General features: G+C 43.1%; 1 long non-coding RNA gene across 2 annotated transcripts in view; it reads right to left on the bottom strand.

Moving 5' to 3' along the window:
* The window catches only part of LOC125487178, a 68,497-nt gene that overhangs the window by 48,723 nt on the left and 1,041 nt on the right, over positions 1-18,733 (bottom strand). For both annotated transcript variants that reach the window (XR_007265700.1, XR_007265701.1), the window contains exons 3-4: positions 17,257-17,319; positions 15,780-15,815 (exon numbers count right to left, since the gene is read on the bottom strand). This is a non-coding gene — a long non-coding RNA (uncharacterized LOC125487178). The remainder of the gene's footprint in view (positions 1-15,779; positions 15,816-17,256; positions 17,320-18,733) is intronic.

Consider the following 18,733-nt stretch of genomic DNA (forward strand, 5'->3'; position numbering starts at 1 on the left):
TGCCTGACCTGCTGTGTTCATCCAGCTCTACACCTTGTTATCTCAGGCTGGTAAGATACTGGCTGACCTATCTGGTGAGATTCTGATCTTGGTTAAATTGCAAGAGAGCAATCAAGTGTAACATAAGTGCCGCTCTTTCATTCCTTTCTTTTTATTACTGTGATGACTTATTCATTTTCCATGACCAAAGAAGGATTTGATCATTTCAATTAATCCCCATTTCATGCCCGTTATCAAACGCAGGCAGCTATTATGCAGAATCTATTCACAATGCTGCGATATTGTTTGTCATGTGCCTGCCATTTGTATTTGCAGCCCACTGCATTCTCATTTAAGTGTTTTTAATTTGTTCACAGGATATGGGTGCCACTGGCTCACCCAGTGCTTACTGCCCATCCCTAATTGTCCCTCATTTAGAGTCAACCACATTGTTGTGGGTCTGGAATCACAAAATCACACAGAATTATAACAGCACAGAGGCCATTCAGCCCATTGTGCCTGCACCAGCTCTATTACATAGTACCCTTTCCTGTCTTCTCCCCATGTCCCTGCACACCATTTCTAACCAAATAACCATCCAATGCCCTTTCGAACTGAATCTGCCTCCACCACATTTCCGGGCAGTGTGTTGTTGCATACCCTTGCTGAGTTTTTGCTGGCAATTTTTTCACACAGAGGATGGTGTGTGTGGAATGAGCTGCCACAGGAAGTGTTGGAGGCTGGTACAATTACAACATTTAAAAGGCATCTGGATGGGTAAGTGAATAGGAAAGGTTTAGAGGGATATGGACCAAATACTGGCAAATGGCTCTAGATTAGTTTAGGATATCTGGTCAGCATGGACAAGTTGGACTCTATGACTCTATACCACCATTGCTTTTTTTGTACATCACATGTAGGCCAGACCAAGTAAGAACAACAGATTTCCTTCCCTAAAGGACATCAGTGAACCAGATGGGTTTTTGCAACCATTGACAATGGCATCACCGTCACCATTTGGTTAATTTATAATTCCAGATTTTTTTATTAAAAAATTCAAATTTCGTCATCTAATTACAGTGAGACTCAAATGCACACTTACTGAGCACCAACCTTGGGTCTAGAATTACAAGCCCGGTGATATTACCACGACACCATCATGTCTCCTCCAGCACCGTATAGGGGTAATTTTTCACATTAGAATCTTGGCCTGCATCCCTTTATGCAACACAATGGCAAAGCCCTATCCCTGGCCTGCATTCCCATCTAGGGAAGTTCAAGGAATGGAGGAGTCTGTTATCTCTCTTAATAAGTCTTGCCCCTGTTATTTAGTAAGTTTTCAGGTGCCTCACTGTAAGTTTTGTTAATACTCATCTGCTATACAATTGTCCAATCAACCTAAATCTGAAACCAAAAGTATATTGATTTTTGCTCCGCTGCACAGTCACACTATACTTTGTCCTTGTGGATTGAAATCAGTATTGACCTCGTCAGGCTGGTAAACAGTAATCTTTCACCAAAGCAATGGTCTCTTAGCCTTCCGAGAATTTGAGGTTGCTGCTTAAAAATCAAGTCCTGCCATTTGCCCTTCAGTCCTTGGAATCAGGGTTCAAATTTACCCTCAGACAAAAGGAAACCTGATCTGCTCTTTAGGGTCATGTTCAGGTCGGGGTTCAAGTTGGATTCAAGAGATTTGTTTACAGTTGTCATTGACTTGGAGTTGACATTGGAACTCTACATTTCTGAAACCTGTGGCTAGGTATTTGGAGGATTAGGATTTTGGAAGAGTTTGTGCAGATTGTTCATGTATTCTAACACTAGCAGAACCAGCTCAATAAGCTCTAAAAACTACTGAGAACATCGATCTCCTTCATGCATAAATTAATTGTATGTTAATACATAATACTTCAGTACCTTCAGATCACGCAGCATTACTGCACTTTATGTCACAATCCTAAAATTCCTCTGGAGAGTAATTTAGATTCAAACTCATAAAATGTTTTGTTGGTTTGTCATACATCAGTTAAAATTATTGCCACTTGCTAGATGTTGCGTTCATCACATTAGTTTAGCACAAAGTAGTAGTATAGATAAAATGAGAGGATAAATATAGACTAGAAGGGAATTTTTTTTATTCATTCACAGAATGAGGGCATCACCAAATGCTAGGCCAGCATTTATTGCCCATTCATAATTGTCCAGGAGGCAGTTAAGAGTCAACCACATTGCTGCAGGTCTGGAGTCACATGTAGGTCAGACCAGGGAAGAACAGCATATTTCCTCCCCTGAAGGACATTAGTGAACCAGATGGGTTTTCCTGACAATCAACAATAGATTCCTGGTCATCGTTAGACTCTTAATTCCAGACATATGTTGAATTCAAATTCTACCATCTGCTGTGGTGGGATTCGAACCCAGGTGGCCAGAATATTACTTGCGTGGCTGGATTAACAGCCCAGTGATAACAGCACCATTGCCTTCTTTTATGAATTAAAGTAATTAATTATTTAAAGAGGGAAGAAGAGATAGGAGACTAAGTGCAGGATGGCAGGCAAGAACAGGCGAAGGTCAGCACAGCAGAGTGGATGGAGGAAGACAGACCAATGAGAGGAAATGGCATTGATGGTGGCATGCACGCTCTCAGTCTTACGAGTGAAGCACTTGGCTTTTGAGGGAAACAGAAAAGGGCTTGAGAAAAAAGATGTTACCCTAGATGGTACAGAGAGTGAACCAATCAATATAGAGATGTTGGCAGCATCCTTCTGTCCAATTGAGATAACGAGCATGCAGGAAGTCAAATGCATTGGGGAAGGGGTCTCTTTTTAAAGTGTGCATTTTGCTGATGTCTGAATAGTTCAATATGTGAGAGGCAGGCTCGGGCACAAGTACCACGTGTGAAGTGGTTATCAGCTATGGATTGTTGTCTTTGCTTTGGCACTTACTGCCAAGCTGCTGCAGCCACTGATCATCATGGTGGCACATGCCAGCCCACAGCTGATGCTGTTATTGCCCCCTGTTGTTGACTAGTGTCTCTCAGGTGCAAAAAAATGGCCATTTATGGCCTTTGTGTCACATCTGCAATCATCCCTGGAGCACAGCCTTCCTTAGTCCCTGCTGATCTTGTATCTCTGGCTTGCTACATAGAAAGGCCTGGGTATGCACAGAGTACCCAGCCTCTATCTGTTATCACCATCAGAGTGTTAATTTAGCTGTACCAGTTACTTAACAGTGGTGGTGATTTACAAAGTCAGCAAGTTCACTGAAGGATATAACTTCAGTGGAAAATCTTAATGGGCCTGTTCCATTTTAAATGTGGACACATGAATCTATAAGAGGAACTTCTGTTAGCAGGTACAAAAAGATACATGCTCAATAGATTCAACACGTATGATGCTTGCCTTCATTGCTCAGTCCTTTAAGTATAGGAGTTGGGACATCATTTTGAGGTTGTACAAGTCATTGGTGAGGCCTCTTCTGGAATATTGCGTCCAGTTGTAGTCACCCAGTTATGGGAAAGATATTATTATGCTGGAAAGGATCCAGAAGAGATTTACCAGGATGCTGCCAGGTATGGAAGGTTTGAATTAAAAGGACAGGCTAGATAGCCTGGGACTTTTTTTCACTGGAGTGTAGAGGCTGAGAGGAGACCTTGTAGAAGTTTATAAAATAATCCGGGTGTAGGTAGAGTTAATGTTGGCTGTCTTTTCCCTAGGATAGGGATTTCAAGACTAGGGGAAACATTTTTAAGATGAGAGGAGAGAGATTTAAAAAAGACGAGTGGCAAATCTTTTACACAGAAAGTAGTCCGGACGTAGAATGAACTTCCTGAGGAAGTGGTGGATGCGGGCACAGTTACAATACTTAAAAGACACTTAAATAGGCACATGAATAGGAAAGGTTTGGACGGATATGGGCCAGGAGCAGGCAGGTGGGACTGGTTTAGTTTGGGATTATGTTCGGCATGGACTGGTTAGACCGTAGGGTCTGTTTCCATGCTGTATGACTCTATGACTGTATGAAATAAATGTAACTTTAAGAGGGAACTAGTGGAAGCTAAGAATCAACTCATTCAAAAGGAGTCAGGACTGATTTTCTGAACACTTTCAAGGGTTATGGTTATGCTATGGCTATGATTTTTGTGTGATTTAACAGATGGAAGTTTTGGACGCAGAGGGCTTTTTGTTTGGAGGTGGGTGTCACTGGCTAGGCCTGCATTTATTACCCACCTCTATGTGCACAGTGTGCATTATCACGTGTAGGCCAAGTAATGATGGGAGATTTCCTTCCTGCTATGACATTAAGGAGCCAGATGAGTTTCTACTACAATTGGCAATGCTTAACATGGCCATCATAACGCTACCTTTTTACTGCAGATATTTAATGAATTTAAATTTATGATGCTATTTTGGAATTCAAACCCATATGCCCAAAACATTAACCCGGGAATTTGGTTACTAGTCCAGGGACATTATCACAGCACCATCACCTCAGATGCAGTCAGGCACTGGGGAAGTTGGGACAGACTGAAAATTTACAGCAATTAGGAAGATTTGTGGCTCGAAGGTTCATCAAATATCTTCCATGGCCCTGTGGCAGAAACTGAGTGCAAGAGATCACACATACCTAAGACAAATGCTAGCATCATGCAACTCGTATCAAATAGAAGTGATCAAGCAGAGTCAGGATGGCTTAATGCATAGGAAATCATGCCTGGCAAGGTATTACAGTTCTTTGAGGAAGTAACAAGCAAGGTAGATAAAGATGAAACAGTAGGTGTGATATATTTGGATTTAGAAACAAAGAATTCGTACAGTGTGGAAGCAGGCCATCTGGCCCATCAAGTCTGTACCAACCCTCCAAAGGGCATCCCACCCAGACCTACCTCATCCCTGTAACCCTGTAACCCTGCATTTCCCATGGCTAATCCACCTAACCTGCACATCCCTAGCCACTATGGGCAACTTAGCATGGCCAATCCACCTAACTTGCATATCTTCGGAGCGTGAGAGAAATCCAGAGCATCCAGAGGAAACCCACACAGGCACAGGGAGAATGTGCAGACCCTACACAGACAGTTGCCTAAGGATGGAAATGAACCCAGGTCCCTGGCACTGTGAGGCAGCAGTGTAACCACTGAGCCACCGTACTAACCAAAGGCATTTATTACACATAATGCTATTTAGTAAGGTGGGAGCCCACGATTTTAGGGTAGTATATGAGGATGGACAGAGGATTGGCTAACTAATAGAACAGAGACTTGTAATAAAGTGGGCATTTTCAGGAGGGCAACCTGTGAATATTGGAGTGCCACAGGGATTGGCACTGGGACCAGAATTACTTACAACATAGACTTGAATGAGGGAAGTTAATATACATTTGTCAAGTTTTTATGGGTGGCACAAAAATAAGTGGGAATTTGCGTTTGTCAAGATGACACAAGGAGTTTACAGAGCGACATAGACAGGTTAAGTAACTGAGCAGATGGATAATGTGGGAAAATGAGAAGTCATGCACTTTGGCAGGAAAAATAGGAGAGCTGAATATTATTAAAATGGAGGGAAAAAACTGCAGAAAGCTGCAGCACAGAGGGATTTGGGAATCCTGGTGTGTGAATCACAAATAAAAACTATCATCAAAGTTGGGCAGATAATAAGGACAGCATATGGAATGTTGGAGTATAAAAATAGCGAGGTCTTGATAAAACAATCCAAGGTAAAAGTCAAACCACAAATGGAATTGTGAACGGTTTTGGCCCCTTTATTGAAGTAATGATACACTGGCACTGGAGGCAGTGCAGAGGGTTCATGAGGCAGATCTTGGGTAGGGAGGGACTGACTTATGAGCAGAGGTTGAGTAAGTTTTGGCCCAAACTCATTGGAGTTTAGAAGAATGAGGGAAGACATGGTTAAAACATAAGGTTCTTAGAGGGTTTGACAGGATAGTTGTGAAAAGGTTGTTTTTCCTTATATCTAGGATCAGAAGGCATAATATCAGACTAAGAAGTCACCCATTTAAGGCAGAGATGAGAAGGAAATTTCTCTCTCAGAAGGTTGTGAATTCATGGAATTCAAGGCTGAGAGAGACAGATTTTTAATCATTCATAGAATAGAATCCCTACAGTGTGGAAACAGGCCCTTCAGCCCAACAAGTCCACACTGACCCTCAGAGCATCCCCCAGACTCATCCCCCTATAACCCACCTAATCAACACATCCCTGAACACTATGGACAATTTAGCCAATCCACCCTATGCTGCACATCTTTGGACTGTGGGAGGAAACTGGAGCACCCAGAGGAAACTCACGCAGACACGGGGAGAATGTGCAAACTCCACACAGACAGGCCAAGCAGCATCAGAGGAGCAGGAAAGCTGATGTTTCGGGTCCTGACCCTTCTTCAGAAATGGGGGAGGGGAAGGGGATTCTGAAATAAATAGGGAGAGAGGGGGAGGTGGATAGAAGATGAATAAAGGAGAAGATAGGTGGAGAGGAGACAGACAGGTCAAGGAGGAGGGGTTGGAGCCAGTAAAGGTGAGTGTAGGTAGGAAGTTAGGGAGGCGATAGGTCAGTCCAGGGAGGACAGTCAGGTCAAGGAGGCAGGATGAGGCTAGTAGGTAGGAGATGGGGGTGGGGCTTGAGGTGGGAGGAAGGACAGGTTAGGGAGGGGGGTATGAGCTGGGCTAGTTTTGGGATGCGGTCGGGGGAGGGGAGATTTTGAAGCTTGTGAAGTCCACATTGATACCATTGGGCTGCAGGGTTCCCAAGCAAAATATGAGATGCTGTTCCTGCAACCTTCGGGTAGCATCGTTGTGGCACTGCAGGAGGCCCAGGATGAACATGTCGTCCAAGGAGTGGGAGGGGGAGTTGAAATGGTTTGTGACTGGGAGGTACAGTTGTTTGGTGCGAACCAAGCGTAGGTGTTCCGCAAAGCTTTCTTCTCCTTTATTCATCTTCTATCTGCCTCCCCCTTTCTCCCTATTTATTTCAGAATCCCCTTCCCCTCCCCCATTTCTGAAGAAGGGTCTAGACCCAAAACGTCAGCTTTCCTGCTCCTCTGATGCTGCTTGGCCTGCTGTGTTCATCCAGCTCTACACCTTGTTGTTTCAGATTCTCCAGCATTGGCAGTTCCTACTATATCTCCACACAGACAGTTGCCCAAAAGTGGAATTGAACCTGGGCCCCTGGCACTGTGAGCCACCATGCTGCCTCATCAGTAAGGGGATTGAGAGTTATGGGGAAACAGGCAGGAAAGTGGATTTGAGAGTTATCAGATCAGCCACAGTCTCTTTGAATGGTGGAGAAAATTGAAGGGCCGAATGGCCTACCTCTGTTTTATATTTTATAGTACTTGAAATATCTGGGAAACGCATCAAGAAACTATCTATAAACAGCCACTGACTACTCAAAGGGCCTGTTCCTGTCCTGTACTGATCTATGTTCTATGTTCAACAATTTCCATCCTCACTGCCTACGTGAACAAACAAGTTGCTAGCTCCATGCGATTTACCACAAATCCGATTAAAAAAGAATCTTAACTGCACAGCAACAAGTTCACTCAAGTGGATCAGAAATGACGGATGCTTCTAACAAAAATGAATTGGTTTGAACTTGTTCATTCAGTCAAAACAAGTGTCAGATGCTTCTGTGTGGATCTGTATCTGACACACACCTGTGACTTCTGCCACTGCTACTCAGGTGAGAATTGAAGGGATTCAAACTCCATTCCAATGTAAAACCACACCCCTCCACTGAACTGTGGTTTCAGACCAATCAATAATTATTGATTTATTTACATTCCCCACTCGGAAAACTGTCAACCCTAACTCAGTAGCAGCACTTTTGCCTCAAGACAGAATTTTATCAAGTTGCACTACAGAGTTTGGAGCACAAAATCTAAGTTAGTACTTCCAGTACGGACCAATCTAGAATGAGAGGTTTAGGATAAGGGCAGCAGATTTAAAACAGAGATGAGGAGAAATTACTTCTCTCAAAGGGTCGTGAATCTGTGGACTCAGTGGACTCTGGGACATTTAAGAAGGAAACAGGCAGATTTTTTTAATTGTAATGAGTTGACAGTTTACAGGGAGTGGGCAGTAAAGTGCAGTTGAGGCCAAGATGAGATCAGCCATGATCATATTAAATGACGAAGCACGGTCGAGGGGCAGAATGGCCGACTCCTGCTCCTAATTCTAATGATTTTACATGCAGTAGTGAGGGAGACACGGCACATATCTGGCTGAGGTGCTAAACTAAGGCACTGTCTTCCCTCCACAGATGGGAATAGAAGATTTGATGGGGCTATTTTGAAAATGAGCTGGTGAGTTCTGCTCAGTATCCTGTCTGGTATTGATCGACTTCACAGAGTCAGATTACTTGTTGGATCATTTTCACTTTGGTGTTTGTGAGGCATTGCTGTACACAATTCAGCAACCATGTTCCCCACTTTGCAACAACGACTATGCAACAAAAAACTCTTGTGCATCCCAAGCTCATAAGTGGGGCTATATAAATGCACGCTTTCCTTTCTCGAAAAACAACCAGGAAAGAAAATCAATATGATGACCAGTATATTTATCAACATGTGTGCATTTTTTTTCTTCTATCCTCCAGGTGGTGACTCTTGTTTAGTGTTCTACAGCTGCCAATAGAGCGACAGGGAAGCGGCCATGCTTGACATGTGAACACATAACATGGAAATGTTGAAAATAGGAGTAGGCCATTCAGCCCTTCGAGCCTGCTCCACCATTCAATGTGATCATGGCCGATCATCCAACCCAGTACCCTTTTCCCAATTTCTCCCTACATCGTTTGACCCCTTCAGTCCTAATGGGACTCCTTCTTGAAAACATTCAATGTTTGCCTTCAACCACTCTGTGGGTGAAGACATTCCTCCTCAGCTCTGTCCTAAAAGGCATGCCCCATAACTTTAGACTGTGAACTATATAGCATCCGTGGTCATCGGGAATATCTTCCTTGCACCTACCCTGTCTATAAAGCGAGCAATGGTGTGTTGCTAGACAGGTGATGGCCTAGTGACATTATCGCTGGACCATTAATCAAGAGGTCCAAGCAATGTTCGGGGGACCTGGGTCCCAATCCCACCACTGCAGATTGTGGAATTTGAATTCAATGAAAATCTGGGATTAAGAGTCTAATGATGACCATGAATCCATTGTTGGTAAAATCCATCTATTTCACTAATGTCCTTTAGGGAAGAAAACTGCTAACCTTTTCTGGTCTGCCCTACATATGACTCCAGACCCACAGAAATGTGGTTGACTCTTAACTGCCCTCTCTGGGCAATTAGGGTGGGGCAATAAATGCTGGCCTAGCTAGCGCTGCCCTTATCCCAGGAATGAATAAAAAAATCTCAATGGGCCTCATAGCCAGACCAACCCTGCATTTGGCTGCATTTTCTGTAAAAGGGACATCCATCTACTCACCCTATTTTAGACTCTTACAATTGAATATGTGAACATGTGCACATACCCATTTTTCCCTAGGATGGGGGATTTAAGACTGGGGACACATTCTTAAGGAGAGAGGAGAGAGATTTAAAAAAGACATGAGGGGAAAATGGGGGGACATGAGGGGAGAGTGGTTCGCGCGTGGAATGAACTTCCTGAGGAAGTGGTGGATGCAGGCACAATACAATGTCTAAAAGACATTTGGGTAAGTACATGAATAGGAAAGTTTTGGAGGGATATAGGCCAGGAGCAGGCAGGTGGGACTAGTTTAGTTCGGGATTATGTTCGGCATGGACTAGTTGGACTAAAGAGTCTGTTTCCGTGCTGCACGGCTCTATCAGGAGCAGGGATGGATCAATTGGCCCTTCAAGTTTATTCCACCATTTAATAAGAATGTCTGATTTGATCATGGGGATTGGAAGGTGACAGCTGCTTGACTCCAATAGATCACTACGGACGGCAATGTTGTGGATAGTGGAGACCTGTGGCCTCTACTGGAGTTTCACTTTTGCCTTTGTGAACACAACAACAAAACCATGCTAGAGCCCCATTGCTTTTAGTTGGAAGGGTTAAAGTGATATCGATCTGTGGCTCAGCATGTAGCACACTCACTCACAAGGTTCTGGGTTCAAGACCTCCTCTAGGGCTTGTGCACAAAAATCAACAGACACGCTCTGCTGTAGTGCTGAGGGAGAGATGGTGAACATCAGACACTATCTCTTGGATGTGCGATGTCAAACCGAGGCCCCATTTGCTCACTTGTGTGGATGTAAACAATTCCCTGACAACTCCAAAGAAAACCAGGGGAGCTATCGCTAGTGTCCTGTCTGATATTTATCCCTCAATCAACATTACACGAAAAGGGTTATACAGTCATGACGACCTTGCTGTTTGCTGGTCAACAGCAGCGTTTTTGACCAGGCTAACATCCCCTGCATTGAGGCACTGAACACCCTTGATTGGCTGTGATGGGTTGGGCACGTCGTCTGCATAAGCAACAAGAGACTGCCCAAGCAGGTACATTACTCTCAGCTTTGGCAAAGATTTGGCAAATATCTGTAGCTTGGGCTGTGGGTGAGGTTGTTGACTTGCTCGCTGAGCAGACTTGGTTTTGTTCAGATGTTTGTCACCATGCTAGGTGACATTATCAGTGGAACCTCCGATGAAGCGGAGTATAAATTAGTATAAATTCAAAGCGGAGTAGAATAACATCGCTTCATTGGAAGGTCCATTAATGATGTCACCGAGTATGGTGACAAAATGTCTGAACAAAAACAAGCCAGCTTAGGCGAGCCAAGTCAACAACTTCAATGTGGTTGCCTCTTAACTGCCCTCTGGGCAATTAGGGATGGGCAATAAATGCTGCCTAGCCAGCAACGCTCTCATCCCATGAATGAATAAAGAATAAAGGAAAAAATCTGTCCACACATTCCCTGTCTGTTCATGTGTCTGTCTAAATGCCTCTTAATTGTCCCTATCGTTTCTGCTTCTACCATCTCCACATCCTTCCTATAATGTAGTGACTGCACATAATCTTACGTGAAATCTCAATTTTTGCACAATTACAGGTTACTTCTAAATGCTGATGGTTTGAGTCTTCTGGGCATCCACTCAGGGGACAGACCTTATCCGCCTCACAGTTAACACTGGGTTTCTACACAAATTCCAATAAGTACCGGGTAAAAAAATAAATACAGGAAACACCGAAAAATTACAACATCTTAAAGAGAAAAGGGAACATAGGTGGAGATCACTGACAAAAACTACAGAGTTCCAAGAAGCTGGTGGGACATTTCCAGAGAGTTTGTTAATTTTCATCCATGTTTATCATGCCTACTAGTCATACTGAAAGATCATTCAAGACCCTGAATTTCAAATTGTTCCTTGTAGCATCAATATACAGGTGATAATTTCTTCTGACCCGTCCTGTCAGGCAGAAGATACAGAAGCCTGAACACACGCACCAAGAGGTTCAAGAACAGAGATAGCAGGAACTGCAGATGCTGGAGAATCTGAGATAACAAGGTGTAGATGGATGAACACAGCAGGCCAAGCAGCATCAGAGGAGCAGGAAGGCTGATGTTTCAGGCCTAGACCCTTCTTCAGAAATGTGCACCAAATTTTTTTCTTGGATTTGATGCCAACTTGTATGACATTTCTGAAGAAGGGTCTAGGCCCGAAACGTCAGCCTTCCTGCTCCAGGTTCAAGAACAGCTTCTTCCCTGCTGTTATTAGACTGCAGAACAGACCTCTCTAATTTCAAATCCAATGTTGATTTTGCTTTGTGCACGTATCCTGTATACTTTGCTCTGTCTAAGGATCCTATGATCCATATGTCCTTGTTTGATACAATCTGCCTGTACTGCTAGGAAAACAAAGCTTTTCACTGTACTTAGGTACATGTGACTACAATAAATCAAATCAAATCAAATAAAGGAAAAATTGCCATAGTCTCAGAGAACCACTCTCTCATTATAGAGAGACGACTGGTAGTGGTTTAACCTGAGGGTCACCACACGTGGGGGAAAAGGTTGAAAAGGAGAGTCTTTTTTGGTAAAATCAGCTGGTATGGGACTTTAACCCATCAGTCTGCATCACAAAATAGATATCCAGACAATTGAGCTAACCGATCCCCCAGCATCACGGTCCTCTAGATAGGAATACAAATTTTATTCCAATGAACAATAAATACATTTGAAATGTTTCTACTGGCTGATGAGAAGACTGCAGGTTGATCAGCGCAGAAAGGACAAGTCTATTGGACTGAACTGCATCTTAATCTTCCCAAACTATTACTATTTGTGAATTCTCCCTTTAAAAAATGTGCAAAAAATTAATTCTTGCATTTATTGAGCATCTGCCCCAGCAGAGTAAACAACATCACTTCTGATCACTTTTTCCCATTAACTGACTTCTCTCTCTGCAGAAATGCGCACCAAATTTTTTTCTTGGATTTGATGCCAACTTGTATGACATACTGTTGAATGAATGCAGAACGTAACAATGCTAAAATAAAAACAGCATTTGTTGCATGATCTCTTACCGCAACCCCAATGTATCACATTTCATAATCTTCTGAGAATTCTTATGAATTAATTTGAAGCACACTGTATAACAGGTGGTGTTTTCACATAAACTCAGTGAAACACTGGCCACTCCACTCATTCTCATTTAAATAAAATTTGTGTATTTTCAAAACTGGTAAAGCCTGAATTTCTTTCAGTACAATTCTTGTGGAATGGAAATTGGCCTGAGAAGGCTCCTGAGGCTGGGGGAAGTCAAGAGTGTTGTTGAATAATGCAATCCAAGATGCAAGAGTGTGTGCTGAGGTATGCATTGGGGCAGAAGCCACAAAAACGCAATGGGGAAAGTCCCTAGTCTAATATCTTTCAGGCACAGAGCACCCAAAGAGTGGAAATAGTGGAACCCCTTTGGCTTAGAGCCTGACAGAGCCATAGACTCAGAGCTGTTCAGCGTGCAACCAGACCCGTCATTCTAACTTGTCCATGCCGACCAGATATCCTAAATTAATCTAGTTCCATTTGCCAGCATTTGGCCCATATGCCCCTAAACACTTCCTATTCACGTATGCTTCCAGAAGCCTTTTAAATGTTGTAATTGTACCAGCCTCCAACACTTCCTCTGGCAGCTTATTCCATACACACACCACCCTCTGTGAAAATGTTGCCCCTCAAGTCCTTTTTAAATCTTTCCCCTCTCACCTCAAACCTAGGCCCTCTAGTTTTGGACTGCCGCACCCTGGGACAAAGACTTTGGCTATTTACCCAATCCATACCCCTCAGGATTTTATAAACCTCTATAAGGTCACCCCTCAACCTCCAACTCTCTAGGGAAAATTGCCCCACCCTATTCAGTCTCTCCTATAGCTCAAACCCTCCTGCCCTGGAAACATCCTTGTAAATCTTTTCTGCACACTTCAAGTTTAACAACATCTTTCCAAGAGCAGTGAGACCAGAATTGCACGCAATATTCCAAAAGTGGCCTGACCAATGTCCTGTACAGCCGTAACATGACATCCCAACTCTATACTCAATGCACTGATCAATAAATGACAGAGTATGCATACAGTAAATATCACATTGATTGCAAATGATTCAGAGTGCAGCATGGTGACTGGAGAAACATTGTTTTATTGCACACCCTCCAATGTCCAATTTGAAAAGTTGTGTCATTAGAGTCATAGAGCTGTACAGCATGGAAACAGACCCTTCAGTCCAACTCGTCCATGCTGACCAGATATCCGAAATTAATCTAGTCCCATTTGCCAGCGTTTGGCCCATATCCCTCTAAACCCTTCCTATTCACATACCCATCCAGATGCCTTTTAAATGTTGTGATTGTACCAGCCTCCACCACTTCCTCTGGCAGCTCATTCCATACACACACCACCCTCTGCATGAAAAAGTTGCCCCTTAGGTCCCTTTTAAATCTTTCCCCTCTCACCTTAAATGTATGCCCTCTAAGTTTTGGACTCCCCCACCATGGGGAAAGGACCTTAGTAACCTCAGCCTGTGTAGGAACTGAACCCATGCTGTTGCCATTATTAAGCATTGCAAACCAGCCATCTAACCAACTGAGCTAACTTATGTGCCAAAGATAGAAATGTGGAGTGAAGGTCCAGTATTAATGGAAAGGTAGAACAGACCTGAGGAGCTGATTGCACTTCTCTTTTTCCTACATTCCAATTCTTGTCTAACTACACAACAGTAAAAAATGGCAGCCAAGTCATTTCTTCCCTCCTTCGTCTGGAAGTTATTTGCACTGTACCCAACACCATCCCAGATGAAATTAGTTAAATCACGTACAGAGTAGGGATCAAGCACAGGATCTTCCTGGTATGTATGGCTCATTATCTAAGCCTATGCGGTGGATGGTGGCCTATTTATAGGTATAGCCATTTGGAGTCCACAGATGAAGTAATGCTCAATGCAAAGCTTTACAGAAATGTGCTTTTTTCAAAAGTAATATCACTATAGCGTTTGAGGTGATTGCTAATGTTAAGGGATATTTTTGTTGTATTCATGGGGCACAATTTTTAATGCTCCCAACTGATGAATAATGGCTTTAAAATAAGGCGAGTTGTTTACAGTCTCAGATCTTACTGCCAACCCAAGCCTAACTTGCTCTCAAACACTTGCATGGAGTAAAGCAAAGTCCTCACATTTCACATACAGAGCAGCATGGAGTAAGGGGTGCTTGCAAGTGAGATATTAAAGCAACTGATCATGCAGGCATGCCATAAGCAGAACAGACTGAGGAGACTGAAAGAGAAGCAACGCTCTACACCTTCCTGGAGATATGTAATTCCAATCAGGATGATAGTTATGTACGTAGTGTGAATAAAGAATTGATCAGAAGTGGGGATGTTTGGTGATGATTGCACAATGTCCAGTACCATTCGAGACACCTCAGACAGAGAAGCAGTCCATGTCCAAATGCAGCAAGATCTGGACAACATCCAGGTTTGAAATGATAGGGGGCAAATAACATTTCTGCCACACATGTGGCTGGGCAATGACTACCTTAAACAAGAGAGAATCTAACCATCACTCCTTGACATTCAATGACATTATCATTGCTGAATCCCCCACTATCAACATCTTGGAGTGTACCATTGACCAGAAACTGAACCAGGCTAAACATAAACCTGTGGCTTCAAGAACAGGTCAAGCATAGGAATTCTGTGGTGAGTAACTCACCTCCTGGACAAAACCTGCCCATCAAGGCACAAGTCAAGAGTGTTGTGGAATACTCCCCGCTTGTCTGGATGGGTGCAGTTCCAACAACACTCAAGACATTTGATAACATTCAAGACAATGCAGCTTCTGTGATTAGCACCACATCCACTCCCTCCACCAGCGACACTCACTGGCAGCAGCATGTACCATCTACAAGATGCATGGCAGAAATTCACCAAGGTTCCTTAGTCAGATTACCCATATCCCTCTTGCATCTACAAGTCGTGAAAAAAACAAAAGAACTGAAAAGAATTTGAGAACATATTTCTTAAAAATAAAAACCATTATGCCATCTTGGAACTTTAAGGGAAAAACCCGAAAGAATACTTTCTGCTTATGTCCCAAACACAGATGACATTTAATGATTAAAGTGAAATTGCTTTAGAAAGTTCTAACCCAGTTCATTATTAAAGATATAATACAGTGTGAAACTGAAAATACAAGTGAGAAACTATCCTTAAGTCATCTGGAAGGAATTCCAATTGCAAAAAGGTTTGATGCACATGTTTGCTTGTAGCAACGTGTAGTCAATAATCCCTTAACTTTAGCTTTGGATACACTCGTGGAAATTCTTACCTTGTAGCAGACTTCACAAAACAATAAACCCAACATCTGAAAGATGAAAAGGTCACCATGGTTAATCTCCAGTAAATGATAACCATAGCCTTGTTTAATGAACTTCCTCGACATTCTTGTGGGAAGCCATTATCAATGTAATGCAGAAATTACAAGATGACAGGTTTTAATTCTGGGATATGCTGTGCTTATTTGGTGCCTCAGTGAGAGATTCAAGTGGCTTCAACGTCCTGGTCATGGGAATGCACTGAACAATTTCCCTCCTCCTAACACTGTCCTGGGAAAATGCCTAGGTACAGACATTGGGTAATGATCTTGCTCAACTAGTAAAGTGATCACGCTCAACTACCCTCTCAATGCTGTCTAGTATGACCAATGTATTGGAGAACAGTTGGCCCTATGTAAACACTGATACCAGAGACAGAATTTGGGGATGAAAAATCTAAATGACATGTCCAACGTGGCCTTCTGTTTTAGGGCATATGACAGTGTTTAGGTACTTGCGCGTGCTGTGCTACATCATCTCCCCTGACTGATGGTGCCTCAAACTTCAGACAGCTGTTATCATCCCTCCCTATCTCTACAACTCTCCGAGCTCTCTGAATTCCTGAAATTCTAGCCTCTTTTGCATCACTTTGAATCATTTTGCCACTGGTGTCTTCAACTGACTGAGCCTCAAGCTCTGGCTTGAGCGGTTTTGGGCCCTGTATCTAGGGAAGAATGTGTTGCCATTGGAGGGGGTCCAGAGGAGGTTTACGAGAATGATCCCAGGGAGTTTAGAAGGATGAGGGGGAAATCTGACAGAAACATAATGACTACTGAGAGGCTTGGATAGAGTGGACATGGTGAGATGCTTCCACTAGTTGGAGACCAGGATACAAGGACACAGCCTCAAAGTGAAGGGACAACACTTTAGAACCGAGGAGGAATTTCTTCAGCCAGAGGGTGGTGAATACATGGAACTTATTGCCACAGAGGGCTGTGGAGGCCACGTTATTGAGTGTACTTAACACAGAGATAGATAGGTTCTTGATTAGTAAGGGGATCAAGGATATAGGGGAAAAGGTAGGAGAATGGGATTGAGAAACATATCAGCCATGGCAGAGCAGACTCGATGGGCCCAATGGCCTAATTCTGCTCCTCTACCTTATGATCTGGAAATGCCTCTTTAAGCCACTCAGCCACTGTTTCTTTCCTGTCCTTCAAGATGCACTTTCAAACTTACAGGGAGTATCTGTACAGTGTTGATTCATTAAAGTAGTTTCACTTTAAAGTTGTTATTAACATAGGGACAATAAGTGTTTAAAGTTGTGATTTTCGTTTTAAGGTAGTTTCATAGAGACTTCCTGTGTGGTCTGGCCACTGGAAAGCACTTTCCCCTTGCTTCCACTTCCACACCCAGTTTGCCCTGCCCCTCCCCTGAGTACCTCTTCACCCTGCCCCCATCCATTAAAATCTTAAACTTTAAAGATCTTACCTTTGGTATTGGCTTTCTCTGCTGCCTGACATTCTAAATTTGGAATGAAGCCCTGAGCTCCACCTAGTGATGAGAAAAGACCTGAAGTGTATGCTGTTTCTTTTATATTTATAACTTATTTTATATTTATAATTTATTTAATTTTGCAAGTCATTTCAGCTGGGAATACATATACAATATTTCCATCTGTACACTTTTTTTTTCTAAGCAATAATGTCTGCAGTAGCCTACTCTGGCTTTAACTGCGATTCCTGTTGCTTCACTTAGAGGAATTTCACCTAAAGTCACAATTTTCAGGAGCGGAGCTGCAACTTTAAGTGAGGACTTTCTGTTCCTCTTTGACCAAGCTTGTAATCATCTGCCTGACGTTAGGAAGTGGGAAACTGGCGTGATGTTGTTTTCTCCATCCCTTGTGGGACTGTACAACAGATTTTGTTCAATAATCCTTCTCTGGAGTGAGTTGCAATGTTTTGAAACATTAAAGGTGCAATAGCTGGAGGGCGACACAGTGGCACAGTATTCAGCACTGCTGCCTCACTGCACCAGGGACCTGGGTTCGATTCCAGCTTTGGGTGGCTGTCTGTGTGGAGTTCATTCCAGGTACTCTGGTTTCCTCCCACTGTTCAAAGAGGTGCAGGCTCGTTGGATTGGCCACGCTAAATTGCTCTGTAGTGTCCAGGGATGCACAGGGTAGGGGGGTTAGCCATGGAAAATGTGGGGTTACATGGATAAGGTAGGGGGATGTGTCTGCATGGAATGCTCTTCGGAGGGTCAGTGTGGACTCATTGGGCCAAATGACCTGCTTACACATTGTAGGGATTCTATGAAAAGCAAGGTTTTGGTGTTGTGGTTGAAGTGCTCTGGTGTCAGAATGGAATTCAGTGTGTAGGTGGGGAGTTCAAAATGTGATGATATGAATACATCAAGTAAAACTACAGAAATATTCAAAATTAAAAGCTTCCAGTTTATTGTGAAATCAGGAAGAGGAAATACCCTTACATGCTGTCAGGGATGAATTGAAGTTATCAAGATGGAAATCTTACCTGTGTGATATGTGGTTAAGAACATGTACACATTATTTCTTGCTGCTCCAGTTTCTACACACAAATTAGAGAGCTCGGTCTCTGCATGTCATATGATATAAAAGTAATCTGGTGCTTTGCATATTATTGCTAAACTCCACGTGCCTCGGGGACAGAGTATTACAGAGAAATTTAACCAGGCATTGTCAGCATCAGGGATACAAAATTTTTGATTCAGATGTTTCCATAAACTAGCAACAGTTTAGACAATGAAAGGCTGTAGTGGTGGTGTGTCTGTGGCAGATTTTTAGGAACAGGAATTTTTGAGCTATAGTTTATTAACTTTCCAGTGAATGGAAATGGGTGGTTCAAACATTGCGAGACAACAAGGTGCAGGGCTGGATGAACACAGCAGGCCAAGCAGCATCATAGGAGCAGAGAGGCTGACGTTTCGG

Source organism: Rhincodon typus, chromosome 37, assembly GCF_021869965.1.
Source record: "Rhincodon typus isolate 14 chromosome 37, sRhiTyp1.1, whole genome shotgun sequence".
In the NCBI taxonomy this organism is placed as follows: domain Eukaryota; kingdom Metazoa; phylum Chordata; class Chondrichthyes; order Orectolobiformes; family Rhincodontidae; genus Rhincodon; species Rhincodon typus.